Source organism: Rattus norvegicus, chromosome 5 (assembly GCF_036323735.1).
Source record: "Rattus norvegicus strain BN/NHsdMcwi chromosome 5, GRCr8, whole genome shotgun sequence".
Classification (NCBI taxonomy): domain Eukaryota; kingdom Metazoa; phylum Chordata; class Mammalia; order Rodentia; family Muridae; genus Rattus; species Rattus norvegicus.
The window spans coordinates 67858603-67867886 of record NC_086023.1 but is presented as its reverse complement, the minus strand read 5'-3'; the positions used below and the strand labels follow the sequence as shown (position 1 = coordinate 67867886).

Here is a 9284-nt window from a genome sequence, read left to right as displayed (position 1 = left end):
CTTCTGCACAGGCTGACAAATCCCAGCCTGAGAGTTTAAGCAGCTATGGCTTACTTTTACTCAAAGCCACAATGAATGGGGTTTTCTTTTCTGTTAGGTAGCTAATGTGGGGATATCCTACTGCCTCTTCCTCTTTTAATGCACACATACACCTATGCTTGCTTACTGATCAGGCTCTGTATCTATTGTGCTACATTTAAACTCCTGTGTGTGTGTGTGTGTGTGTGTGTGTGTGTGTGTGTGTGTGTTTGGATGTGTGTGTGGATGTGTGTGCATATGTGCATGCATATGGGTATGGATGTGTGTGTATGTGTGTGTGCATATGTGTGTGTGCATGCGTGTGTGCATGTGTATACGAGAAAGAGCACTTTCCTGGTTTCTGAGTGAGAATTAAGGTAATTCATGACAACAACACAGCACTGTTACTGGGACTTACTATGAACCCACGTGGCTCCTGGCAGCCTCCTGCATCTCACTTAGATCTCCTCACCCTTAAACAGCTGTCTTAGGATTTTAATACCATAAAAAGGCCATGCCATGACCAGGGCAACTCTAATGAAGAAACACATTTAGCTGGGTCTGTCTTACAGTTCAAAGATTTTCCACTATTGTTATAGCAGGAAGGATGGTAACATGCCAGCAGACATGGTGCTGCTGGATCCACAGGCCTCAGAGACTGTCCCCTTGAGCATTTGAGACCTCAAAGTCCATCCCCAGTGACACACTTCCTCCAACAAAGCCACACCTACTCCAAAAAGTCCGTATTTCCCAAGAGTGTCACTTCCTATGCTCCAAACATTCAAACGCATGACTCTATTGGGGCCATTCTTATTGAAACCACCATACTCCACTCCCTGGCCCCCATATGCTTGTAACCTATACATTCAAAAGTCCCCATAGTCTGTAACAGTCTCAACCCCGTTTAAAAGTCAGAAGTCTTTTCTGAGACCCATGCAACCTCTTAATTTGTAATCCTTGTAAAAATCAAAATAAAAAGCAGACCACATCATCCCACATACAATGGCACAGGACATACATTACCATCCCAGAAAGGAGGAAAGGGGTCATTGTGATGAAATACTGGACCAAAGCAAGACCAGAATCCAGCTGGGCAAATTCCAAACTTTGCATCCCCAGGTCTGATGTCAAAGCGGTCTTCAGGTCTCCAAGTCCTATCAGCTTTGTTGACTATAACATACGTCTGGTCTTATGGACTGGTCTCATCTCTCCTCAGCAGGTATCCCACAGCTCCAGCAAGTCCAGCATTTTTTGAATCTCTAAGGCAACCCAGGCTTCCCCTTCACAGCTTCACATAATGGCCTGTCTAGGCCCCCATGCATGGATACCCCTGACACATGCCTAGCCTCGATGGCTTTCCTTAGTCATGGAGGAAGATTCCATACTGCTTTCTTGTATCCTTAACTCCAAAGCCAGAACCATGTGGCCAAAGCTGCCAAGTCCTGCTACTCACTGGAGCTGGAACATGGCCCCCTCATAAAGGTGTGTATAACGACATGGCTCTAAGCTATTTAGCTTAGCTAGATGGGATCTTACCCGAGGTCACCACTCCATTTACCATATTTAAACATATTAAACATATTTCTTTAATATGTTTATCTCCTTAAATACTAGACACAGCTCCATTCCTCTTTCTGGTGCCCTTTTTCTCCTCAATCTGTCCATTTTGTGTTCTTGCTTGCTCCTTTTCATTATAGATCTGCATCAAAGTGAACACTAACAACCATGTGACAAAGTCGATACTAGGCTGTTTTGAAATTTCCTCAGCCAACTTGATTAATCCAAAACTCTTCAAGTCAGCCTCAAGTAGGTTTTTCAGAGAAGGGCAAAGAACAGCCATATTCTTAGCCAAAATATCACAAGAACAGCCTCAAGGCCACATACAAATATTCTTCTCTTCCGGAACCTCTTAAGCCAGGTTCCCATAGTTCAAACCACCTTTAGTCCCTCTGTCTTCTGTGCTACTAATATAGACCATTGAGTCCCACTTAAAGCATTCAACTGCTTTTTCTTTCTTTTCCCAGAGTTTATAAAGTTTCATTTTACTCTTTTCCCTCCTTTCATGTAATTTACATCCCTTCACACTTTCTCCTCCTCCTTCTCTTCCCAGTTCCTGTCAACTGCTTTCCTAATCTGAAGTTTCAAAGTCCACATTCCTCCAAACAAAAGCTTGGTCAGGCCCATCACAGCAATACCCCATTTTCTGGTACAAACTTCTGTCTTAGATAAGGTTTTATTGTTGTAAAGAGATAACATGACCGTTGCAACTCTTATAAAGGAAACTATTTAATTGGTGCTGGCTTACTGTTCAGAGGTTTACTTCATTATCGTCATGACAGAAAGCATGATGGCATGCAGGCAGACATAGTGCTGGACTAGAAGCTGAGAGTTCTACATCTGGTTCTTCAGGTAGGAGGAAGAGACATCCCACTGGGCCTAACTTGAGCATTTGAGACCTCAAAGCCCATCCCTAATGACACACTTCCTGCAACAAGGAGCCTTCCTAATAATGACACTTCCTATGGGCCAAGCATTCAAACTCATGAGTCTATGGGAGCCATTCCTATACCATCCACAAAAGCTACTTTGTTTACTGAAATGTCCTCATAAAATACTACCATGATACTTAGGAAGTAGAAATCACTGAGGTTGGAGGGGCGGGACTCATCTACAATAAAACCCCTTATACAAAAGAAAGCAAGTTGCATTCTCCCTGAAGGAATGGCACTTCCAAGGATTCTGATTCTCCCCTAGAGCTCCATCTCAGCTCTACCAATGATATCTTTATTAACCCAGTCACCCATCCAGATCAAAATCTTTCTCTTCTTCGCTACCTTTGCTTATAGCTTTTACTTCCTAAATACATCTTAATTGTGACTTATTATTTCTACACCGTTCTGAAACTCTCAGCTGGGCTCCCAGACCAGAACATGGCTATCCCCTAAGAAGGTTTCAGGCTAGCAAGTCATTAGACCTCACCCGCAAATCTCTGGGGTAGGTCCCAGAAATCTGTGTCTGGCAGGCTCTGTGAGGGTTCTGATGCCTGCAAATTTTGGGATTGTTCTCTTAGTAACATAGAATTCTGTTACCCTGCTTCCTTGTTGCTTCCTTCCTTCTTAATGCACATTCTGTGTATGAGCTTCCTAAGGCAAGCAACAATTGCTTAAGTTAAGTCCCCTGCTTATTATCCCTTTCTGCTTTAAGACCTAGCTACTCAGAATAGCATCTGAGTTCTTCCTAGTCAGTGATTCTTCTACTATTACAGCTCCCCTTCTGCATGTCGTAAGAATGGCATGTCCCTAGAGTTGGCAAGAGACATTTGGAAGATGTCCATTCAGGTACATGTGGTTACCTCATTTGCAGAAGACAAAGTAAACAAAGATGCCAAGTGCTCTAAGCTCCTTAACTGGGACCTAAAACAATGAAGACGGAAGCTACTTCATGTATGTGCTAAGAGGTTACATGGGCTACTAAGGCTCAACTCACAGGCCTACTATGTTAAAGAACCCATGACTTCTGAGTTTTGCAATACAGAACATGGGTTCCAGATGCTCTTACAGAGAAGAGGCTTTTGTCAACAGGCACTGTGTATATGGAGGAGGACACCTAGCATTGATAAGTCTATTCAATTGGTACTTTACATTCGCAAATGTTTGCTAGTGTCCTCTACATAACAGAGCGGGAAGAAGTATAGAATGCTTCTTAGAGGAGGTCTTGTATGACTAGAAACTACTACAGCACGTAGAAGGAAGTCAAGAAGCAGCAGCATCCTCAATAACTTGTCAGCAGCAGACATTGCTGTTTGTTTACTGGGTAATTACCTCTGTGCCTCTGCTTCCTCATTCCTAACATAGGGAAGGGAATGAAGATATAGACCTTTCCACCTCACAGCAAATAGGACATGTGATTATAAATGTAGAGTATTAAGAATAACTTAGTGTCGGGCTGTGTGTCTGCCTCTAGCTGGGGTTCCCAAATGCCCGCTCAGGAGAGGCAGAACCCATTCTATGATAAGGGGTCTCAGCCTGTGTTTCTCTCGGTGACAAACAGCTCTGTCTGGGACAGATGCTGTGGTTCCAGGCCTCCTGTGTAACTTGAAAGCTGCTGGGGATCTCAGCGAGTTGGGAACTGGGTCCAAAGGTCAGCACTTTCCCTTGGCCCCAGACAGGAAGGGGAGAACTGAGTCCAAGACAGGGCAGAATCCGGTTTGATTCCTAGTGAGTGCTGAGAGCACTGAGAGACTGGGAGAGAGAAGGCCTCTGGGAGATTTAGGTGTGGTGTTTTTACACTAAAGGCCTCCCCTGCCTGGATCATTGATAGAAATGGTCCTTCCTTGTCCAACCTGCTTTATTTGAAAGTTTGATGTAGATGCACACACCTTACTCGGGGTGAACTAGGGGTTAAATACCTTTTGTGGGAAGGAATGGTAAGGAAGGGCAGCTCGTTGACTAAAACACTCAAGACCTATCTAGATACTTCATTAGCATAGAAAAATCCAGGCTTTTATGCTACATGACCAATTGTCAGCATCCTCTCAGTAAAGTGCATAGTTATGTTTTCCTCATCAGTTGGTTTAGCAGGGAGTTGGCCCCACATCTACCACTCTCAATTCTGAGATTTCCTGGGGTTTGGCCTGGCTCAACCTTACCAGTTCTTCTGTCTGGTGGCACAGTCCACTTGCCCCACATCTTGGTATACAGTAAGCATCCCACATTATTATCAATAGTCTAAGGTCCTCCCAGTGCTACAGAGTGTATATATGGGGGGGGGGGAGCATCCAAATAGGACTGAATATACTGTGAAAATCAAAGTTCTATAACAAGATCCAAACGTCTGTGTCAACTAAGTCTTTGCACTTGTCCCCTATTCGTGTCACATAGAAGTTCATTGCAACTTCCCACTTATGAAGTTGGCCAGGTTTCAGAGAACTTGCTCTAAAACATTGGGAAGATTAAATTGTGTGTCGTAGGGTTTCTATTGCTGCAATGAAACACCATGACCAAAAGCAAGGTATAGACGAAAAGGTTTATTTGGCTTAGACTTTGATGGCCCTGTTCATCAGGGTGGGTTAAGGACCAGAACCTGAAGGCAGGAGCTCATGCAGAAGCTATGAAGGGGTGCTGCTAATTGGCTTGCTCAGCCTGCTTTCTTTTTAGAACCTAGAGTCACCAGCCCAGGGATGGCACCATGAAAAATGGCTGGACCCTCTCCCATCAATAACTATTCAAGAAAATACCCTACAGAGTTGCCTATGCCCTGATCTTAGGTAGACATTTTCTCGATTAAGGTTCTCTCTGTTCTAGTTTGGGTGTCAAGTTGGCCATAAGATTTAACCAGCACAAGTAAAGTTTTCCCAACAACTTCCCCCAAGTAACCCAGTGGTTGAAATGGAGCCAAAGATGGGTACAGTCACAGAATGAGACTTTCCACAGAGTCACATCTAGTACCTGCTTTCCTGTCTATGGTACAGTCATCAGTTTTCGATAACTTCTTCAACAGATGGGTTGTATTGTTAATAGCTGACAAAACCCAGAAGCATTTCAATAAGAGAAAGATTCTGTATCTGGTATGTTTCTCATTGCTGTGCAATACACCTGACAAACGCAGCTGAGGGAAGAATGGCCTTATTTCAGCAGGCACCTGAGAGCCCAGTATATCATGACAGGGAAAGTAGCATCATGAAGAGGCTGATCACATTGGATCCAGTCAGTAAATAGAGAGATTACTGAAACTAGAGTGGGGTATAAAAAACTCAGGGTCTATCCCTATGGCTCATTTCCTCCAGCAAGGTTCTACCTCCCCCGAAAAATGGCACCACCAGATGGGGTCCAAGTATGTAAACCCATGAGCCTACAAAGGGCGTTTCACATTCAAGTCACAGCAGATTTATTCCGTATTTAAGTCTCTCTAAAGCAGTGGTTCTCAACCTAGGGTTGTGACCCCTTCAGAGTCCAACGAGCCTTTCATAGGGGTCCCCTAAGATCATCATAAATATCAGGTATATTTATTACAATTTCACAACAGTGGCGAAATTACAGTTATGAAGTAGTAGTAGTATAAGTAAATCATTTTGTGGTTGGGGGGTCACCACGGCATGAGGAACTATATTAAAGGGACGCAGCACTAGGAAGGTTGAGAACCACTGCTAAAGTCTGACCCAAGTACCTAGTTTGACAAGGAGCACAGCACAACTGAAATCAAAGTTCTCTTCTAGCAGCATGTCTTGGGAATAAATCCTCCATAATAATTAATCACAGTGGGAATTCTTTCTCCAAAGGATAGAATTCTCACTCTGCTCGTTTTAGGGTGAGTGTTTCATGTTGGAATCTATAATTTTATGACTGAGAAACCTCTAAGTAATGGAAATGGAGCTAAGGCCAGTAATTGACATAAATGAACTATCTGAAAGACAATTCATGGCTGTTCCCATCCATGTTGTAGGAGCTGTGACAAAAGCCATGACACAGGAGCAAGTATGCCCCCATGTCTCAGGAACTGCTGAGGGATCTTTGTGTGACTAGTGAGTGTTCCTTATGAATTTCCATCTAACTCTAATTGGGTCAAATCATACATTTGGCTTCTCAGTAGGATTTGAATTAACATAAACATATCTTCCTTAGTTATAGCTAAAGGGGACTGACTGGTTTTGAACGAAGGGTCTTCTTTTTGCACTACGTCCATGGTCACAACTAACATTTGTTAGACAGCACATCTGCTCTATAAACCATATTAAATACTTCTATGGATTCTCTCTTCTGAATATTTTCAACAAAGCTAGATGACTTCTATTAATACTAGCACCCCAGAGTGAGGGAGGTGATGTTTGGAGAGTTTTAACTTGGCCAAAGACTAGCTGATGGTCAGAGTGAGACAAAATAGTCAGACCTGAGCAGCCTGGCTCACAGAGCCCGGGATTTGAACCTCTGTGTTGCCATATTTTGTAAGCCATTCAGTCAATGTGACGTACTGCAGCACCACAAAATGGGCAGGAATATATTGATGACAAGAAGCTTAAATCTTTTTTTTTTTTTTTTTTGCCCTTGTGTCTAGGAGGAATAGAAATTTCTTTTCACTTCAATTGTCCTAAACTAAACATTAGAAATGTGAAGTCTGATTCTCAAATGATGCCCCGCACTGTGCCCACAGACGTCACTCTGGCACTGATTCCTGACCTGACCGGGAGGCTCACTGACAATGCTCAGCACTGAAAACACAGGAACTCCCTTGAAGAACGACTTCACCCCACTTCTTTGCATCTCTCAGCAGCACCCTGTCTCCCACTGCCTCCATACTTATGCCTCTTGTCTCTCCAGTGAATAACTTCATCAGATGCAAAAACAGTCAAATGCAATTCTTTGACACCTATCTTGGTGGCAGCAGAAGAAAGCCAACATCCTTTGGTCGATTAGAATTAACACAACCCTTCAGTAGCTGAATGCTCATCAAACAGCAGTTATGATAACAAATGATCCCACTTTCAGCCAGTCATTAGTCCATCGTCAGGACTGAATTTTCCAAGTTCAGGCAGGGCCTCTACATAGTGACTTATGGGGCTGCCCTTTGACTTTCTAATCTGAGAGCAGAATCACCATACATTCCAAAGGCATCCTCGTAGAAGCAAACAGCTCTATTAAAACCTCAAACGCTGAAACAGTTATTCTGAGCCGATAGGGCCACTGTGTACACAAAACAAGATGAATGGTCCCGCATATGAGGCCACGCTTCCAAGGAGGATGTAAAAGACCCCTGATTTACTGCGGAGGCAAGAGGCATTGTCATTCTGTGATATAGAGTCACTTGTCTTCACAGCAGACGATGAGGGAGTGATTCAATCGTGTTAGCTGAGCTTTTTTACTTTTACCATAATAATTATTATTGACAGATTCATTTAGGGTAAGAAATGGTCTTTCAGAAAACACTAGGGATTGTAATAGAGCCCAGGGTGTGGGAGCAGATGTGCATTATAAAGCAATATACGGCATAATGAGAAAAGGCATTCTTCCCTACCCTATTAATTGTGGACACTGTCTAGTAATCAAGAACTGCTGACCCCTCCAACCTCCAGCCAGAAGATATTCATGCGTTGTAATGCACCGTGGCCTAAATACAAGCTCAAATGAGTGTACCGCTGAGAACGTGCATGCCGATAATTCATTGGAACACAACCTGTCTACCATTGCATTGTCTGGATATAATTTATCAATAGTATATAAACACTTCACGCAGGTGAAGGTTCACCCAATGACACGATGCAATTGATAAACGGCTATGACAAAATTTTAATCAACCACTGTGAAGATGACTTTTAAAATACGGAAAATGCTTGCATCGTGGGATTACATGATCACAGAATGCAAAACTGTCAGAACTTCAAAGACATAGAATAATGCAGTAGGGGGTAGGAGCAAGAAGGCATAGGCAAGTTGTACTGACAGGGAGAATGACAGGCCATTTATTTTTTTAATGTCCTCTAATGTTCCTCTGGTATTCTTATAATAAGAATTATTTTTTAATCAATCCCACCACCTCATGTGAAAAATCTACCCATCACTGTAAAACCCATAGACGAAAATAACCCCTGCATGTGATAACTGCTGAAACATGTTCTTTCTTTCTTTTTCCAAGTTCAAAAATAGTGTTGGAAGCTGCTAAGGAGTAGGGCTCGCATTATTCAATGTCAGATACATTTACACTCCTAGGTATTAGTAATTCCTTCGGTTGACTTTGCCTTGCTGTTGTCATGGCAACCGTTTCCACTGCTGTTAGTACCTCTAGGGCCCAGGATTGTTCACTTATTTTTAGGCCGTTTCTCTTCTAACAAAGCAATTAATGCTGTGCTGTGCCCGTGTCGGGAACTCCGGTGAACTGTGATGCCTTGGCGGCTGCTGAGCATGCACTTTCCTTCCGTCTGCCTCGAAGGTGCTCCTGCTGTATCCTGGCAGCTCGCCTCAGTGAATGATTTTCTTTTACTGCTTCTAACTATAACATATTTAGATTTAAAGTTTCAGTCCCCCGCCCCCACATATACTATCCTTCTCTCTTCATCATCAATGAAAGCACACTTTTATTAGTGGTCCCTTGGAACTTCCGCCATAGAAAAGAATCAATGTGCCGTAGGGGAAGACCCTCGAGGCCTTTGGGGCATTCTGTGCAGGGGTGATGTGATTAAACAGTCTGAACCTGCCTGTCTCCAATTCCAAGATGTTCAAAAAACCTCAAACATCCCCCTGCATCTTCTGATGTTTGAAGTCATCTAAGGGTCTTTT

General features: G+C 43.2%; 1 protein-coding gene across 3 annotated transcripts in view; it reads right to left on the bottom strand.

Moving 5' to 3' along the window:
• Cavin4 (caveolae associated protein 4) overlaps window positions 1-9284 on the bottom strand; it is a 100924-nt gene that overhangs the window by 25208 nt on the left and 66432 nt on the right. The gene's annotated exons all lie outside the window — the stretch shown is intronic.